Here is a 21037-nt window from a genome sequence, read left to right as displayed (position 1 = left end):
TATAGTTGAAAACTTCCCTAACATGGGAAAGGAAATAGTCAATAAAGTCCAGGAAGCACAGAGTTCCATACAGGATAAATCCAAGGAGAAACACTCCAAGACACATATTAATCAAACTCAAAAATTAAATACATAGAAAAAATATTAAAAGCAGCAAGGGAAAAGCAACAAATAACATAAAAGGGAATCCCCATAAGGTTAACAGCTGATCTTTCAGCAGAAACTCTGCAAGACAGAAGGGAGTGGCAGGACATATTTAAAGTGATGAAAGGGAAAAACCTATAACCAAGATTACTCTGTACAGCAAGGATCTCATTCAGATTCGATGGAGAAATAAAAAGCTTTACAGACAAGCAAAATTTAAGAGAATTCAGCACCACCAAACCAGCTCTACAACAAATGCTAAAGGAACTTCTGTAGGCAGGAAACACAGGAGAAGGAAAAGACCTACAAAAACAAACCCCAAACAATTAAGAAAATGGTAATAGGAACATACATATTGATAACTGCCTTAAATGTAAATGGATTAAATGCTCCAACCAAAAGACATAGACTGGCTGAATGGATACAAAAACAAGACCCATATATATGCTGTCTACAAGAGACCCACTTCAGACCTAGTGACACATACAGACTGAAAGCGAGGGGATGGAAAAAGATATTCCATGCAAATGGAAGTCAAAAGAAAGCTGGAGTAGCAATTCTCATATTGAACAAAATAGACTTTATAATAAAGACTATTGCAAGAGACAAAGAAGGACACTGCATAATGATCAAGGGATCAATCCAAGAAGAAGATATAACAATTGTAAATATTTATGCACCCAACATAGAAGCACCTCAATACATAAGGCAAATGCTAACAGCCATAAAAGGGGAGATCGATAGTAACACAATAATAGTAGGCGACTTTAACACCCCACTCACACCAATGGACAGATCATCCAAAATGAAAATAAATAAGGAAACACAAGCTATAAATGATACATTAAAGAAGATGGATTTAATTGATATTTATAGGACATTCCATCCAAAAGCAACAGAATACACTTTCTTCTCAAGTGCTCATGGAACATTCTTCAGGATAGATCATATCTTGGGTCACAAATAAAGCCTTGGTAAATTTAAGAAAATTGAAATCATATCAAGTATCTGTTCTAACCACAACACTAAGAGACTAGATATCAACTACAGGAAAAAAAACTGTAAAAAATACAGACACATGGAGGCTAAACAATACACTACTAAATAAACAACAGATCACTGAAGACATCAAAGAGGAAATCAAAAAATACCTAGAAAAAAATGACAATGAAAATATGATGATCCAAGCCTGCGGGATGCAGCAAAAGCAGTTCTAAGGGGGAAGTTTATAGCAATACAATCCTACCTCAAGAAACAAGAAAAATCTCAAATAAACAATCTAACCTTACACCTAAAGAAATTAGAGAAAGAAGAACAAAAAAATCCCCAAAGTTAGCAGAGGAAAAAAATCATAAAGATCAGATCAGAAATAAATGAAAAAGAAATGAAGGAAACAGTAGCAAAGATCAATAAAACTAAAAGCAGGTTCTTTGAGAAGATAAACAAAATTGATAAACCATTAGCCAGACTCATCAAGAAAAAAAGGCAGAAGACCCAAATCAACAGAATTAGAAATGAAAAAGGAGAAGTAACAGCTGACACTGCAGAAATACAAGCAATCATGAGAGATTACTAAAAGGAACTATATGCCAATAAAATGGACAACCTGGAAGAAATGGACAAATTCTTAGAAAAGCACAACCTTCCAAGACTGAACCAGGAAGAAATAGAAAATATAAACAGACCAATCACAAGCACTGAAATTGAAACTGTGAGTAAAACTGTTCCAACAAACAAAAGCTCAGGATCAGATGGCTTCACAGGCAAATTCTGTCAAACATTTAGAGAAGAGCTAACACCTATCCTTCTCAAACTCTTCCAAAATGTAGCAGAGGGAGGAACACTCCCAAACTCATTCTACGAGGCCACCATTACCCTGATACCAAAACCAGACAAAGATACTACAAAAAAAGAAAAATATAGGCCAATATCACTGATGAACATACATGCAAAAATCCTCAACAAGATACTAGCAAACAGAATCCAACAGCACATTAAAAGGATCATACACCATGATCAAATGGGGTTTATCCCAGGAATGCAAGGATTCATCAATATATGCACATCAATCAGTGTGACACACCATATTAACAAAGTGAAGGATAAAAACCATATGATCATCTCAATAGATGCAGAAAAAGCTTTTGACAAAATTCAACACGCATTTATGATAAAAACTCTCCAGAAAATAGGCATAGAGGGAACCTACCTCAACATAATAAAGGCCATATATCACAAACCCACAGCCAACATCATTCTCAATGGTGAAAAACTGCAACCATTTCCTCTAAGATCAGGAACAAGACAAGGTTGCCCTTTCTCACCACTATTATTTAACATAGTTTTGGAAGTTTTAGCCACAACAGTCAGAGAAGAAAAAGAAATAAAAGGAATCCAAATTGGAAAAGAAGAAATAAAACTGTCACTGTTTGCAGATGACATGATATTACACATAGAGAATCCTAAAGATGCTACCAGAAAACTCCTAGAGCTAAAAATGAATTTGGTAAAGTAGCAGGATACCAAATTAATGCACAGAAATCTTTTGCATTCCTATACACTAAGGATGAACAATCTGAAAGAGAAATTAAGGAAACACTCCCATTTACCATTGCAACAAAAAGAATAAAATACCTAGGAATAAACCTACCTAAGGAGACAAAAGACCTGTATGCTGAAGACTATAAGACACTGATGAAAGACATTAAAGACGATACAGACAGATGGAGAGATATACCATGTTCTTGGATTGGAAGAATCAACATTGTGAAAATAACTATACTACCCAAATCAATCTACAAATTCAGTACAATCCCTATCAAACTACCAATGGCATTTTTCACAGAACTAGAACAAAAAAATTCACAATTTGTATGGAAACACAAAAGACCTTGAATAGTCAAAGCACTCTCAAGAAAAAAAAACAGAGCTGGAGGAATCAGGCTCCCTTACTTCAGACTATACTACAAAGCTACGGTAATCAAGACAGTATGGTACTGGCACAAAAACAGAAATATAGATCAATGGAACAGGATAGAAAGCCTAGAGATAAACCCACGTTCATATGGTCACCTTGTCTGTGATAAAGGAGGCAAGAAAGTAAAATGGAGAAAAGACAGCCTCTTCAATAAGTGATGCTGGGAAAACAGGACAGCTACATGTTAAAGAATGAAATTAGAGCACTCCCTAACACCATATACAAAACTAAACTCAAAATGGTTAAAGACCTAAATGTAAGGCCAGACACTATAAAACTCTTAGAGGAAAACACAGGGAGAACAGTCTATGACATAAATCACAGCAAGATCCTTTTTGACCCACCTCCTAGAGAAATGGAAATAAAAACAAAAATAAACAAGTGAGACCTAATGAAACTTAAAAGCTTTTGCACAGCAAAGGAAACCATAAACAAGACAAAAAGACAACCCTCAGAATGGGAGAAAATATTTTCAAACGAAGCAACTGACAAAGGATTAATCTCCAAAATATACAAGCAGTTCATGGAGCTCAGTATAAAAAAAAAAAAATCGAATCCAAAAATGGGCAGAAGACCTAAATAGCCATTTCTCCAGAGAAGATATACAGACCGCCAACAAACACATGAAAGGATGCTCAACATCACTAATCATTAGAGAAATACAAATCAAAACTATAGTGAGGTATCACCTCACACCGGTCAGAATGGCCATCATCAAAAAATCTACAAACGATAAATGCTGGAGAGTGTGTGGAGAAAAGGGAACCCTCTTGCACTGTTGGTGGGAATGTAAATTGATCCAGCCATTATGGAGAACAGTATGGAGCTTCCTTAAAAAACTAAAAATAGAACTACCATATGGCCCAGAAATCCCACTACTGGGCATATACTCTGAGAAAATCATAATTCAAAAAAGTCATGTACCACAGTGTTCACTGCAGCACTATTTACAGTAGCCAGGACATGGAAGCAACCTAAGTGTCCACTGACAGATGAATGGATAAAGAAGATGTGGCACATATATACAATGGAGTTACTCAGCCATAAGAAGAAATGAAATTGCGTTATTTGTAGTGAGGTGGTTGGACCTAGAGTCTGTCATACAGAGTGAAGTAAGTCAGAAAGAGAAAAACAAATACCGTATGCTAACACATAAGGAATCTAAAAAAAAAAAAAAAAAAACAATGGTTCTGACGAACCCAGGGGCAGGACAGGAATAAAGACGCAGATGTAGAGAATGGACTTGAGGACACAGGGAGGGGGAAGGGTAAGCTGGGACGAAGTGAGAGAGTAGCATGGACATATATACACTACCAAATGTAAAATAGATAGCCAGTGGGAAGCAGCTGTGTCACACAGAGAGATCAGCTTGGTGCTTTGTGACCACCTACAGGGGTAAGATAGAGAGAGTGGGAGGGAGATGCAAGAGGGAGGGGATATGGGGATATATGTATACATATAGCTGATTGTTATACAGCAGAAACTAACACAGCATTTTAAAGCAATTATACTCCACTAAAGATGTTAAGAAAATAATTATTCAGATAACAAAAAAAATTGTTTGGGGTTCAGTGTAGAGGTAAAGACCTAATTTTAGATTAAAGTGGTGCCCCCAGTGAGCCTGCACAAATAAGATGACTCAGCAGTAGGCCTGATGGCATCTGTGCCATTCAGGTGGCTTCACTATTTAGATGCTGTTCTTCAACTAGATGCCTGAAAATGTGTCTCAGGGGGCTTAATATTCTTAACCTTAAATGTAGTCATTTTATTTCTGGGAATCTAGCCTAAGGGGAAAAACCCTTAATGTGGAAAACCCTTATGCACAAAGATGTTTATCATAGTTTTCTATGAAATAGTCCAAAATTGGAATCAACCCAGAGGTACAACACTAGGAGCAGGTCAGTATGTATTATATACCCACTTGATACAATATAATGTAGCCATTAGGAGTGATGCTTGAAAGTGATTGCACCAACATGAAAAAAATGCTGGAGATAAAAGAGTTTAGCGAAAAAAGATGCATACTTCTGTGTATAATAGGACAAAAATAACAATGGTCCCTACAAAAAGTGGGGGAAATGAGACTTAAATGAACCAATGGGTTGGCACTCGTATTTTTTTGATGCTGTTAGGTGATTAATCTTCTTTTATGATATTATCATATCTTTCAAATTTTCATAAATGGGAACCTGGGGGTATTGAAAACTACACAGAAACTGTAAAGGAAAAACTCAGAAGAATGAGGTGGGCAGAGAGCTGTTAGAGGTTCCTTCTGATGAGCTCCTGTCCTGGATTGTTCCCCTTCAATAACTGTTTTGCAGAATCGAGAGTCCAGAAGCAAGTGATAGCAAAGAGATGGCTCAGGAAAGGGGTCCCGGCCAGACCAGGTTGGGGTGCACATTGTTAGCAGATCGTCTCCCACCCATGTCTGTGGAAATTCAGAGCAGGGCCATGTGCTTTATTTCTGGGTTCTCCTCTATCTGGCACATCACTGGGTCCAAGTGAGCACCAAGCAGTGTTTGCTGACTTTAGAATCAGTGGGCAGAAACTATAGCAAATTCCATCGGCCACATTACGGAATATTTACGTTATGCTTTTAGTGTGTTACCTTTGGATTTTGAGGAAAACAATGAAGACAATTTGGCTGGAGAGGGTGTGGAGAAAAGGGAAACTTCTTACACTGTTGGTGAGAATGTAAATTGGTGCAGCCACTGTGGAGAACAGTATGGAGGTTCCTCAAAAAACTAAAAGTAGAATTACCATACGACCCAGCAATCCCACTCCTGGGCATATATCCAGACAAAACTATAATTCGGAAAGATACATGCACTGCTATGTTCATAGCAGTACTATTTACAATAGCCAAGACATGGAAACAACCTAAATGTTCATCGACAGATGAATGGATAAAGAAGATGTGGTATTTATATATACACAATGAAATATTACTCAGCCATAAAAAGAATGAAATAATGTCATTTGCAGCAACATGGATGGACCTAGAGATGATCATACTAAGTGAAGCAACTCAGAAAGAGAAAGACAATTACCATATGATATCACTTATATGTGGAATCCAAAATATAACACAAATACAATGTTCATTGCAGCTCTATTTACCAGGACATGGGAGCAACCTAAGTGTCCATCGACAGATGAATGGATAAAGAAGATGTGGCATATATACACAATGGAATATTACTCAGCCATAAAAAGAAACGAAATTGAATTTGTAGTGAGGTGGATGGACCTAGAGACTGTTATACAGAGTGAAGTAAGTCAGAAAGAGAAAAACAAATACTGTATGCTAACACATATATATGGAATCTAAAAAAAAAAAAAAAGGTTCTGAAGAACCTAGGGGCAGGACAGAAATAAACACGCAGATGTAGAGAATGGACTAGAGGACATGGGGAGGGGGAAGGGTAAGCTGGGACGAAGTGAGAGAGTAGCACGGAGATATATACACTCCAGATGTAAAACTGATAGCTAGTGGGAAGCAGCCGCATAGCATAGGGAGATCAGCTCGGTGCTTTGTGACCACTTAGAGGGGTGGGATAGGGAGGGTGGGAGGGAGATGCAAGAGGGAGGAGATATGGGAATATATGTATATGTATAGCTGATTCACTTTGTTATAAAGCAGAAACTAACACAACACTGTAAAGCAATTATACTCCAATAAAGATGTTTTTAAAAAGTTATGTTTAAAAAATAATAATAATAATATAACACAAATGAACTTATCTATGAAACAGAAACAAACTCACAGATATAGAGAACAGACTTGTGGTTGCCAAGGGGGAGAAGGGGTTGGGGGACAGATGGATTGGGAGTTTGGGATTAGCAGATGCAAACTGTGATATATAGGATGGATAAACAACAGTGTCCTATATAGCACAGGGAACTATATACAGTATCTTCTGATAAACCATAATGGAAAAGAATATGAGAAAGAATATGTATATATATGTGTATAACTGAGTCACTTTGCTGTACAGCAGAAATTAATACAACATTGTAAATCAACTATACTTCGATACAATTTTTAAAAATGAAGACAATTTGTTTTCCATTTCTATCCAATTTGAATTAAATATCCATTGTCATTACTACTCAGTGATAAACTACCTTCCCTGCCTTCTGTAGTCCTTCTCAAGTGCTGAACCACTTTATGTAAAATAAAGCTTCAGGGACTTCCCTGGTGGCGCAGTGGTTAAGAATCTACCTGCCAATGTGGGGGACACGCGTTCAATCCCTGGTCCGGGAAGATCCCACATGCTGCGGAGCAATTAAGCTCATGCGCCACAACTACTAAGCCTGCACTCTAGAGCCTGTGTGTCACAACTACTGAAGCCCACACGCTCTAGGGCCCGGGTGCTGCAACTACCAAGCCCACGTGCTGCAAGTACTGAAGACTGCACGCCTAGAGCCCGTGCTCCGCAACAAGAGAAGCCACTGCAATGAGAAGCCCGTGCCCCGCAACGAAGAGTAGCCCCCGCTCACCGCAGCTAGAGAAAGCGCATGCAGCGACGAAGACCCAACACAGCCAAAAAAAAAAAAAAAAAGAAAAAGAACAAGCTAATAAAAAAAATAAAATAAAATAAAGCTGCAGCTTTTTGGTTAGCTTCTGCTTCAGAGTTCTATAATCTTGTCTAGAGATTTCTATAACACACCTTTAATTATCTTTGAAGTAGCTAACTTTAATTAAAGTATGTGTCTCTGAACCTCCTGCCAACGGGAAGACGTATTACTGAAGTATAGCTGGGTTGGTGAAACCCACCAAGGAGCAGGCTAATGTTAAAGGTCATTAAACAATTTCCCTCCTGCCATGGTACTGAACTGTAGATTTCTGTTTCTTTTTTTATTGCCTAGAGCAACTTTGCTCTCCTCTTTTTTCTCTATCCAACAGGACATTATCTAGGATCAAATCTCTTTTTAATGTTATTGCTTACATATATTTGAGTATAACTGCAGTCTGAAAGGCCTAGCTGAGCACAATATTTTACTGTAAGCCTTTCCATGTGAAACTATTTTCCTTTTGAAAAATGTACACTGCAGTCCAGTTCAAACATTTATTTCGACTTTTACTATATTGAAGCTTCAAAAAAAGAAAGAAAGAAACCTATTTATTGCACTCAGGCCTTGGGTCATTGCAGACACCACAGCATTCAAAGAGGTCAGGTCACAGAGGTGTTATCAAGATCATCTGGTCCAGAGGTAGAAAACTGCTGGATCAGAAGTCATCAGTAGGTAATCCCACCAGGTGATGCGGTACATCGGTGAGACGAGTGAATTCCATGGACGTGAGTCCATGGCCAAACTCTGTTTGCTGTAAATGAGTTTTTTGGTCAGCCATAACATGCTGGGGGGAACCATGACAGTGAATCAAGCATTCTGTAAGTGATGGATAAAGATGCAGGCATAGATGGAAAATTTATACATATGTATTCCAGGAAGGACTCACTAACCCCTCTATGACAGAAGATCTAGTGCAATCACTCTGCCACCAGGTGACTGACTGGCTTCCCCCCATCTACAACTCAGCGCTGGTCTCTGGTGTTGGGAAGACGGGTCCTCAGCAGTGATGACAGGCAGATTAGGCCTGCAAAGAGGAAGTCTGTGAGATTGGACCCATGTGTAGCCACGTTGTTGGACCCTCCTGCCATGTCCATTTTGTACAAGGGCTCACTGAATAAGCACTGGGGAAGAGGCTGCCTCACCTCCTAGGGTGTCCTCTTGTCCACCAGATTGTTGAGAACTTCCGCATAGATATTCAAATATCATCACACTCCGCTTCTCTGAGAGATCTGCACACACCTCTTCCTCAGACTTCCTTGTCATTGATCTCCCAAACCTGTTCTTTTCCCATCTGCCATTCTGTTGGCTACTGTCCACGAATTGATGTCTGTTCCATTCTTCCAGACATCTCTAGGTCCAGACAATGTGGAAGATCAGTATACAGCTTGAAATCCTGCCCACCAGCAGGGTGGCCCCTCACTGCTATCCTTCAGGGTCACCCCTGACTGGGGCTGTAATGCTACAGCTGTCCACTTCTGGTGGGTGTCAGTGATTTCTTACAGAATCATCCACAAATCCAGACTGAGGTTTTTCCTCTTATGTTGGTTGATCACCAGGAACTTTCTATGAGGACGTAGCTGTGGATTGAGGGAGAGGAGACATCGCAGCAGACACAGGAGACATGGGAGTCTGAGTCACCTGCCCATGCAACTTACACCTTCTGGAACAGATTGGGTCTAATTTCTTATATAGCATTTCCACTTGACGTTGGGTCCCTACTGTGCACACCAAGCCTAACAAGCAGCTCAGAGCTAGCTTCTGCTGGTCACATGGTCACTTGATGTCTCCTAGTTAGGCATTCAGTACCAGGGCCTGGTAGCAAGCATGAGCTATTTCTCAATAGGAGAATTGTTACCTGTAGAGGAGGGTGTAGTTCTGCTTTAACACACCCTTGAAAGCCTTTGCGGTGCTTCTCCTAGAGCTTCCCAGAGGTCCTGTATGGCATCTCTCTTTGCTGTGGACACTTTGATATCATTGCATCTGTTGGGTCCTGCATAAACCAAGGGACAGAGCCTCTGGTAGTGCCGCCTGGACTGTTTACATATAAATTGATACTTCTAAGTAAGTACCTGATAATAATTTGCTCTCTTTAGAAGGTAAATATTCTCTAGCTCTGGGCCCCACTCAAAACTGGATGCTTACAGTTTACATAGTAAATGGCTGAGAGCAGTGTACTTGTATATTTCTATGTGTCGTCTCCAAAATGCAAAAACTCCCACCAAGCTTCAAGCCTCTGTTTTTACTGAAAGGCTAAATGACGATTAAAATAATAACAATAACAATAAAACAACAGCTGTAGACAGTCTAGAACAACCTATTAGAGAAACAACAGGCTAAACTATGTGGTTGGGACTGAGGCTGCTGCTGGAGAGGCAGTGTGCTGATTCTGTCTCACTCTAGGGCCTGGAGGAGGCGCTGCTTAGGGCACAGATGTCTGCTCTTGGCACACAGGGCTTGAATTACAGTGGGAGCTGGTTTAGAAACTGACTTTTTACCACACATTTGAAAAGTACCCCTCATTTGGGAGTTTACTATTTCCATACACTTCATTTCCTCTTCTTTAAGATGTTATCTCTATTTCTTTGTCTTCCTTTAGCTTACTGAGGCCATTTTGCTTTCTACTCATATATAGACTATATCTCTGAGTTTCAAAGTCATTTATTGAGTTTTAGACATTTGGTAGGCATTTTGGATGATCTTATTTGGCACAGAATAGTTGACACTTAGTAACAGCACTGTGGCAGGACTTGGTGAAACTTGGCAAGAGTTCTTTTTGATAGGCTGCTCTCAGATCAATCAATCAACAAACAAATGTCACCAACCCACAAGTAACAGCTGAGCATGCCACTCATGACAAAGGACAAAGAAGACCGGTTCCCCCTTTAGATAGTTATAGTCCAGACACCAGACCAGCCCCCATGGCAGAGCCCAGCCTAGAAGGACTCTGTGTGTACTGGTCTTTATTGCCAAGAGCAGTAAAGCCTGCCCCTCCTGCCAGATGCCATCTTGGGAAGGAGGAGGGAGAGGGAAGGAGCTGCCCATTGGGAGTTGAACTTTGACCTGCCTGAACATTTTCCAAGAGGCAAGAGTTTAATCAAGGAGTAAATAGGCAGCTTTGAGTCATTTTCTCTGCTTTCTTCTCAACTTCGAGCTCCCACCTAGACAACTTCAGTGGCTTCCAGGTGACTGCCTCTGTCCCTGTTCACCTCCATCCCAGTTTCCCACCACTACCCATGTGACTCCAGGAAAGCACAAACGCTGTATCTAAGGTTGCTCGCCTGTTTAGGACCCTAAAGTGGCTCCCAGGGCCCTTGGGTGAAGTCCAAGCTCTTTAACAGAGCTTCACAGACTCCCTCTGCAACCCTGCAGCAGACATATTGAGTGATATGCCCATCGCTAAGGGAAGCTTCTGCCTGTGCTCCTCTCTCAGCCTGGATACCTGCCAACCCTTGCCCCACCTAAGGGCCCTGGCCGAGGCAGGACTGACACCGGAAGTCTCTCCATCTCTGGCTCCTGCCCTCCCTCTTTCCCCTGATCCAGGGGCAATGACTCCCGGCCCATTCCTCAGGTAGCCCTTACCACTTTGGGCCTGATTATCCTTTATCGCCAGCTGTCCCAGCCTCTACTCAGTGAAGGTGTGAACAAACAGTACTCACCCTGGGTCCTGAGATTAAGTCCCAATGTGCATGACTAGGGGAACCCTCTGAGGTTTGCATACTAAAAACCCAGGCTCTGCAGCTGTTATTTGCTTATACTGTAATTGTGCTGTTTACATATAAATTGATACTTCTAAGTAAGTACGTGATAATAATTTGCTCTCTTTGGAAGGTAAATATTCTCCTTTTCTCATCTACTATTCATTGTCTTAATCCCTGTGTTTTGAGAACAAATGGAATGGTAAATTTTAGCCTACCATGTTTGATCACAAATTTGGAATTGATGAAGTCTGAATTAGTGAAGTTTTAATGCATATTTTTTCACAGTCTTATGTGGTCAAGTTCCAAATGCAGCCAGCTGTCAACTCTTATCTTGTCACACTTTTATGACAGTCAGAAGAAGTGTACCAGACTTTTATATAAATAGAGGGAGCAAAGAGCATCATTATCCAGTTGAAACGGAAGAGGAAATTTTCAGTGGGCTGAAGAGCTGTGTATTTTTATCAAGTGTTCATTAGCTGTCCTCTGTGCAAGGGATCAACATGAAAACACCCAAAGGATGGGAAGCAGACAGAGAAAAAGCCCAAAAGGCAGGAGAGGCATTGCAGGGCTTCCACTGTGACCAAAGGCTCAGAAAACAAAAGCAGGGGATTGTAGGCATTGCTCTAATTCAAGATGGCAGAGAAATGCATGGGGCTCTACTACAGACCCGTTAGTTTGGTCATTGCAGATAAGGCCAGAAAAATGCAATCAAGGTTTATAAACCAGGTCATTTATTTGCTAGTAATGTGTAATGTGTATATGTGTCTATTAGCCAGAGTTTCCAGAAAAACAGAACCAATAGGATATGTGTGTCTGTATATATATGTGTGTGTGTATATGTATAAAATAGAAAGATTTATTATAAGGAATTGGATCACATGATCATGTAGGCTCACAAATCCCAAGATATGCAGCTGGAGACCCAGGAGAGCCAGTGATGTAGTTACAGTCTGAGTCGGAAGCCTGAGAGCCAGGAGAACCAATGGTGTAATTTCAGTGTGAAGGCCTGTACTGTAGCAGTAGTGAAGGCCCCTTTGTGAACTCTGCTGGGCATACCTCGGGCTACTGGGAAGCACATAGTAAGAGGCTGACAGCTATGTAGCTTTCAGTTTAGACCAGGTTTTCTCAACCTTGGCATTATTGACATTTTGGACCAGATAATTCTTTGTTGCAGGGAGCTGTCCTGTGCATCATAGGATGTTTAGTAGCAACCCCTGGCCTCTACCCCCTAGATGCCAGTAGCACACCCCTATTAGAAACAACCAAAAATTTCCCCAGATATTGCTGATTATCTCCTTGGAGGCAATATGGTGCTCAATTGAGAACGACTGGTTTAGTCTCCAATTTTATTTCCCTTCCACCCCCCTCCTCCTGCTAACTCCTTCCACTCTGTGCTCAGGGTGTGTGTGTGCCCATCTAATACCATCTGAAATATCTCCCAATACCTGTTGCCAGCAGAGGCTGTGGCAGTGGCTCCCCCACTTTTACCATCCTTACTTCTGAAGAAGTTTCCACCAGGATCTAATAGGTAGAAAATGCCATCAACTCTCAAATGGATAGAGATAATGAGATCTCCCCACCAATTTTCAACTTCTAGAGCTGCTCTCATTTGCCAGAGATAAAATCATAGTATCACTTCTGTTTAATGGGGAAGGAAGTTTTGCCTCAAATACCATGAGCTTGGAGCCTCCATGAGGTATCAGGAGGGTCAGTGGTTCAGATGGAGGTCACAGGGGCTATAAGAGCTGATGCCTGGAAGTCTCAGGGTGATGGCATCCAGACTATAGGAAGCCATAGGTTCCCTGTGCAGTTAGGCTTGGAGCTGATCTGGCTTTTCTGCAGATTTGACCCTTTTTCTGCAAGGGTCCCTTGTAGAATTTTAGTCTGCAGAGTATGCCTGGGGACAGCCATTCATAGGCCAGAGTGTCCCTGGGGCCAGAGGGAATTACTTTTTAAATTTTTTCATTCATTTAGCAATCAAGATTGTATTGGATTCTCTTGGCCCTTACATTTCCATATGAATTTTTGGATCAGCTTGTCAGTTCTTGCAAAAAAAGAAGCTGGGATTTTGATAAGAATTGTGTTGAATCTGTAAATCAATTTTGAAAGTTCTGCTATCTTAACATTGTCTTCCAATCCATGCGATGTGTTTCCTGTGTTTCCAAGTCTTAAGCTTCTTGTGATAAAATTACTCATAAGTATTTTATTTTTTTGATGCTATTGTAAATAGAATTGTTTTCTTAATTTCATTTTTTGAAATGTTCATTTATAGTGTATAGAAATATGATTGCGTATACTGATCTTGTATCTTGCAACCTTGCTGATCTCAGTTTTAATTGGTTTCGTGTATGTGTATTCCTTAGAATTTTCTATATATATGAATGTTTTCTCTGAATATAGATAATCCCAATTTTTCCTTCCCAATTTAGATGCTTTTTAGTTCTTTTTCCTGCCTATTGCCCTGGCTAGAACCTCCAGTACAATACTGAATAGAAATGGTAAAAGTGACAATCTTGTTGTGTTCATGACATTTGGGGGGAAAGCATCTATTCATTCACATTGAGCATGATGTTGGCTGTGAGTTTTTTGTAGACAGCCTTAATCAATTCAAGAAAGCTCCCTTCTATTCCTAGTTTGTTAAGTATTTATATCAGAAAGAGTATTGGATTCTATCAAATGTTTTTCTGTATTAATTAAGATTATGTGATTTTGTCCTTTATTCTATTAATATGCTATATCATATTTATTGATTTTCACATGTTTAACCAACCTTGCATTCCTGGCATAAATCCCACTTTGTTATGGTGTACATAATCCTTTTTTGTATGTTGCTGGATTTTGTTTGCTAATATTTTGTTGAGGATTTTTTCATCTATATTCGTAAGGGATATTGGTTTATAGTTTTATTTTATTGTGATATCCTTGTCTGTTTTTGGTATCAGGATAATACTGGCTTCTTAAAATGGGTTAAGAAGCGTTTCCTCCTATTCTATTTTTGGGGGAAGAGTTTGTGAAGGACTGGTGTTAATTTTTCTTTAAATGTTTGATAAAATTCACCAGTGAAGCCACCTAGCCCTTCGCTTTTCTTTGTGGAAGTTTTTGATTACTAATTCAATATCTTTACTAGTTATAGATCTATTCAGGATTTTGTCTTGAGTCAGTTTTTGTACGTGTTTTTCTAGGATTTTTTTCATTTCATCTAGGTTATCTAATTTTCTGGCATACAACTATTCACAGTATTCCTTTAAAATTCTTTTTATTTCTGTAAAGTCAATAGTGATGGCCCTCTTTCATTCCTGATTTTAGTAATTTGAATCTTTTGGTTTTTTTCTTGGTCAGCCTTGCCAAAGGTTTGTCAATTTTGTTGATCTTTTCAAAGAACTAACTTTGGGTTTTGTTGATTTCTCTCTATTGTTTTTCTATTCCATCGATTTGTCTTTATTATTTCCTTCCTTCTGCTTACTTGGGTTCAGTTTGCTTTTTTTTTTTTTTTTTAGTCTCAAGGTAGAAGGTGAGGTTATTGATTTGTGATGCTTCCTTTTTAATATAGGTGTTTATAGCTATAAATTTACCCCTAAGCACTGGTTTAGCTGCATCCCATAAGTTTTGGTACATGTGTTTTCATTTTTATTTATCTCAAGGTATTTTCTTATTTCTCTTGACCCTTTGGTTATTTAGAGTACATTGTTTAATTTCCATATACAAGTGAATGTCCCAGATTTCTTTCTGTTATTAATTTCTAATTTTCTTCCATTGTAGTTAGAGAACAGATTTTATATTACTCAACTCCTTTAAATGTATTGAGATTTATTTTACAGCCTAATATATGGTCTATCTGGAGAATATTCCATGTACACTCGAGAAGAATATATGTTGTACCATCATGTAGAGTGTTTTGTAGATGTCCGTTAGATCTAGGTGGCTTATAATATGGCTTAAATCTTCTATATCCTTGCTGATGTTTTGCTAGTTGTTCTATCTATTATTGAAGGTAGATATTGAAATCTCTAATGATTATTGCTGAATTGTCCATTTCTTCCTTTAATTCTGTCAGTCTTTGCTACAAAGACTTCCTTTAGTATTTCTTGTAAGGCAGGTCTGCTAGTGATAAAGTCTCTGTTTTTGCTTATCTGGAATGCCTTAATTGTCTTAATTTATCCTTCTTTTTTTTTTTTTTTTTTTTGCGGTATGCGGGCCTCTCACTGCCGTGGCCTCTCCCACTGCGGAGCACAGGCTCTGGACGCGCAGGCTCAGCGGCCATGGCCCACGGGCCCAGCCGCTCCGCGGCATGTGGGATCCTCCCAGACCGGAGCACGAACCCGCATCCCCTGCATCGGCAGGCGGACTCCCAACCACTGCACCACCAGGGAAGCCCTATCCTTTATTTTTGAAGGATACTTTTCTGGATATAGAATTTTTGGATAATAGTCTTTTCCTTTCAGTTCTTTGAATATATCATCTCAATACCTTCTGGCCTCCAAGATTCCTGATAAGAAGTCAGCAGTTGACCTTACTGAGGATCCCTCATGTGTGATGAGTCATTTTCTGTTTTACTTTCAAGATTCTGTATTTTCTTTGGCTTTTGACCATTTGACTATGATGTGTCTAGATGTGCATTCTTTGAATTTATCCTACCTAGAGTTTGTTGAGCTTCTTGGATGAGCAGATTAACACTTTTCATCAAATTTGGGAAGTTATCCACCACAATTTATTCAGTATTCTTCAATTCCTTTTTCTCACTCCTGTTGATATCATTCCCAGGAGATAGAATCTGACATCCAGTATGGGTCAGGTGACAACCCTGGTCCAATCAGCTGTACCCTGGTGGTGTGACCATGTCTCCTCTGGGCCATTCCTGTGTTCAGGTAAAGAATGAGTCTCAGAGAATGGGCTGTTCATGGCAGGAATAACACCCTTGAAGGTGAAGGAATGAAGATCAGTGAGTCTTACAGCCCAAGCACCACTTGCTCCAAAGAAAGTCACAGTGAAAGTACATATCGGACCATTTGTGCTTTTTTCTTTCCTTCCCAGGCAAGTTCTTTTCCTTTTTTTTTTTTTTTTTTTGCATTACGTGGGCTTCTCACTGCTGTGGCCTCTCCCGTTGCGGAGCACAGGCTCCGGACACGCAGGCCCAGCAGCCATGGCTCACGGGCCCAGCCGCTCCGCGGCATGTGGGATCTTCCCGGACCGGGGCACGAACCCGCGTCCCCTGCATCGGCAGACGGACTCTCAACCACTGCGCCACCAGGGAAGCCCTCTTTTCCTTTTTTACCGCTTGATAACAAGTGCCTTAAATGGGATAGCCCTAACATTTTGATTCCTTTGTAGGAATAAGAAATTTCTTTTCAGTTCTAGTCAAGATCTAGCCATGGTCAAAGAGAGAAGCCCTAGCAGTATTTACCCTTTATTACTTTTAGGACTTTGGATAGTCCAAGTTAATCTCTGTACTTCTCTCTTTGTATTAGGTGCATCATCATCATCATCATCACCACCACCACCACCACACACACACACACACACACACACACACACACACACACACACTGTGGACCTGTAAAGATCCCATGCATGCATTTGTCCTTGACCCATCTGTTCTAGGTTCCTTTCTAGAATGTCACTTGTGTATGACCCTCCCATTATGTATGTATTTCATATTCTTGGAATGTCTGTTTTTTTTCATTTGCAAGGTTGTGCTTACTAGTTTCCTATAGAAGTATCTGTATCCTTCCTCTAGTTGTTCTAGCCAAGAATAGTACAGACAATTCTACCTTTATTTTGGTTTTCTATCTTTAAATTTGTTTCCATTTGCTTTCCTTTTTAAGTCATCAGCTTCTTCTAAAGCTCATATAACTCTGTAGCTTCTTATGATAATTGCATAAAAACCCCAGCTACATCAATTCAGTAATTATATTAGAGTAGCTACTGGAATTTGTCATCATGGGATGGACTTACGGCAAAAATTCCCAAATAGTCATTTCTTTGGATGTTAAGAGGTAGCTGTTATTAAAGAAAGAGGTATCTGCAGACAAATGCATTTGAGAACTACAGGGATAAACAAAATCAGACTGGTTCTTTAGTGACAGACTTCTTAGAGGTTCTGATAAGCTTATATGCACTGTGTATCCCTCAGAGGGCAATACAGTTTGAGGCATTTCTCACCTTTATTTCATCACAGAGCTCTCCTTTCTCAGATCGCTTGTGGGAACAGTGACCTGAGAAACACACATTAGGGAAATGGTGATATAATTAAATCTTGAAGTTTATTAATTTTCTCATTACTAAATTTTAAAATGTATTCTCTCTGCTACCATCTTAGTTGAGTATAAACCAGAGAAATCCAGGGGCAGGAGCACGGTTCTGGAAGTCAGAGCATCTGAACTGGTTTTGTGTCTGGGAAATCACTTCCCTTTGGGCAATGAAAGAGTCATACTTTCATGACCTTTGACTCATGGACATTGAGGCTTTTCCAGCCCTAACGATGCTCTTTCTCTTGTGCAGGGAATCTAATTGTGTTTCCTGTAGAAAAGGGAAGAAGCTTTTACCATTTCCCAAAAAGGGTTTCTCATTATTCTCTGTCTTATCCATTTACAGCTACTTTACTTATTTCTTTACAGAAACCACTTACCCTTCTTGAGTCCTGATTGTTCTTTTTAGATTTGATATGATCAGAGCTGTCACTTCTGTCTTGTACTAACTGGGCATCTTAGAATCTCATTTGGAATTCTCAGGAACCAAAAGCCAGTGAAGTGAAATGAAGGGGGCAGACATGTCACCTTCTGGGAAACTCCAAAGTGCCATTATCACCTTTAATGGGGTGTTTTAAAGGAAGAAGTCGGTCTGCATTTTCCCTGTGCCCTCTAATCTGTTTCTCCCTGCTCATTGGGAGACTAGAAGATGGCAGCTATGAAGCTTCCCCTCTCCTGAGCAGCCTAGGGGTGGGACCTTATTTCTAATTCACTCCCTCAGACCAGCAGGTGCTGTAGGCACTCTCCCCACCCATAATGTGATTATCCCTAGCCAAATCTTTTCTCTCCTCCACAGAGGTCCCATTTTGTTCTGTATAGTTTTATCACATTTATCCCTAAAAATATATGTATTCTTCACTTTCTGTGTTTTTGAACTTTATATAAAAGGAGTCATACTGTTTATATGCTGTACATGCATATATATGTGGCTTCTCTATCTCAACAGCATGTTTTTAAGATTCATCTATGTGGAATATACCTTCAGAATGTTCTTTTTTCATTGCACTGGAGTATTCCAGTGGTATGAAACAAGTATACAATATTTGTTTATCCTTCTTTCTGCTTATGGATGTTTGGGGTGGTTTACAGGTTTTACTTATTTGTTTTATTTTATTTTTTGCTATTTTGAATGTGACTGTTACTAATGTTCTTCTGTTAGGTTGAACTATGTGAAATAAGCATTTTTATAGGCTCCTATTTATTTCCTATGATTCAACCCGATTCCTATCTGTTGGTGCATATGTGCAAGGTTATATCTGAGGAATACACCTAGGTGTGGCAGAAATGTAATTCATAAGGTACATGTATCTTCAACTTTGAAAATGATGCCTAATTGTGTTATAAAGAGATTGTACCAATTTTTACTCACTCTATCAAAATTGTCCCACTTCCTGTCAACACTTGATAAAGATGATTTTGGTGGGTGTGAAATATGGTTTTAATTGCAATTCTCTAGCTACCAATGACATTAAGCATCTATTTATATGTGTATTTGCCACCTCTGTTTCTTCCTCTGTATAAAAATGTGGAAATGACTTTGGAACTGGCTAAGGGTAGAGGGTGGAAGAGTTTTGAGGTGTATGTTAGAAAAAGCCTAGGTTGCCTTGAGGAGACTCTTGGTAGAAATATGGATGTTAAAGGTGATTACAGTGAGGTCTCAGGAAGAAAAACGGAAGGACTTCCCTGGTGGTCCAGTGGTTAAGACTCTGCACTTCCACTGCAGGGGGCGCAGGTTCGATCCCTGGTGGGGGAACTAAGATCCTACATGCGGGGCGGTGTGGCCAAAAAGCAAAATAAAATAAGAAAGAAAAGAGGAGAGCTGCAGAGAAAGCTTCTCTCATGTTAGAGAATGCACATATCATCATGAACAGAATGTTGGTAGAAATGAATCTTAGAAGTACTGGTCTCAGATGGAAATGAGGAAGATGTTATTGGAAACTGAAGGAAAGCTGTTCCTTGTTATAAAGCGGCAGAGAACTTGGTTGAATTGTGTTCTAGTGTCTTGTGGAAAGCAGAATTGTAAGTGATGATGAGGTTGGATATTTAGCTGAGAAGAATTCTAAAATAAGTATTAAAGACTGGTTTGTCCTTGCTGTTATAATAAGGTGTGAGACAAGAAAGGTAAATTGAAGAAGGAATTGTCACACTAAAGGAACCAGAACTTGCAGATTTGGAAAATTCTATCTATCCATATTGCAAAAATGAGAAAGTCTGTCTGTAGAGAGCAACAGGGGTGTGGCTGGACAACCATTTGCTAAAGAGATTTGAGTGTGGCTCACGGATCCAGTCAAACATTGCAGCAGAAGCCGGGAATAGAGACACAGTTATTCAGGACAGATCTGTAGAGAACCTCTTGTCTGATGGGAAGCTGACAAAGTTTTTGAGAATTTATGTCAACAGAAACACTGCCAGTTTAGACTAAGCCGAGACAGGACAAATGAGGGAAGGCTGCTGGATTTCTGAGAGTCTGCAGGATGGGCCAGTAGAGCTATTTGGCTACAAACATGCATTATCCTTCAGGAAAAGGGAAGAATGATCCTGAGGACAAATCAGAGGTCTGCAGGGGTGCCACTGTCACCATGACCTGGGGGATGGGGCTGTCCCTCCTCAGTTACCAAGGGTAGGCCAAGCTGCTGTGGCTACACCCAGGGCCAAGGGGGTGGGACAGCCACCCTGGCGGGCTCAGAGGACAGAGCATGGAGCCCAAGAGGATTATCCTTGAGCCTTAAACAAACAAAACAAAACAGAAACAGACTCATAAATACAGAGAACAAACTGGTGGTTGCTGGAGAAGAGGGGGTCAGGGGAACAGATGAAATAGGTGAAGGGAAGAAGAGGTACAAACATCCAATTATAAAATAAATTAGTCACGGGGATGTAAAGTACACACAGGGATAATAATTATTAAAAGATAAACAAATCAGAGATTATGCATGGAAAAAAGTACACATAGAGAACATGGTTAATAATACTGTAACAACTTTGTATGGTAACGAAGGTAACTGGACTCATTGTGGTGATTATTTCATAATGTGTAAAAATATCAAATCACTATGGGGTACACCTGAAACTAATACAGTACTGTATGTCAAGTATAACTTAATAAAAAAAAATCTAATGGAATTTGCCCTGCTTTCATACTTGCGTGAGACCTAAGACTTCTTTCTCCTTTCCAATTTGTCCCAGCTAGAATGAAATGCCTATCCCATGCCTGCTTCACTGTTCTATTTTGGTAACTGGTAACTTGTCTGGTTTCACAGGTTCACAATGGGAAACGAATTTTGCCTCAGGATGAATCATACCTCAAGTCTCACCTATACCTAATTTAGATAATAATGAGATGAGAATTTGGACTTCGAGTTGATGCTGCAATAGGTTGGCACTGTGGTGGCTGT

The sequence above is a fragment of the Mesoplodon densirostris genome, chromosome 10, assembly GCF_025265405.1.
Source record: "Mesoplodon densirostris isolate mMesDen1 chromosome 10, mMesDen1 primary haplotype, whole genome shotgun sequence".
In the NCBI taxonomy this organism is placed as follows: Eukaryota; Metazoa; Chordata; class Mammalia; order Artiodactyla; family Ziphiidae; genus Mesoplodon; species Mesoplodon densirostris.
This window is presented reverse-complemented; position numbering follows the sequence as displayed.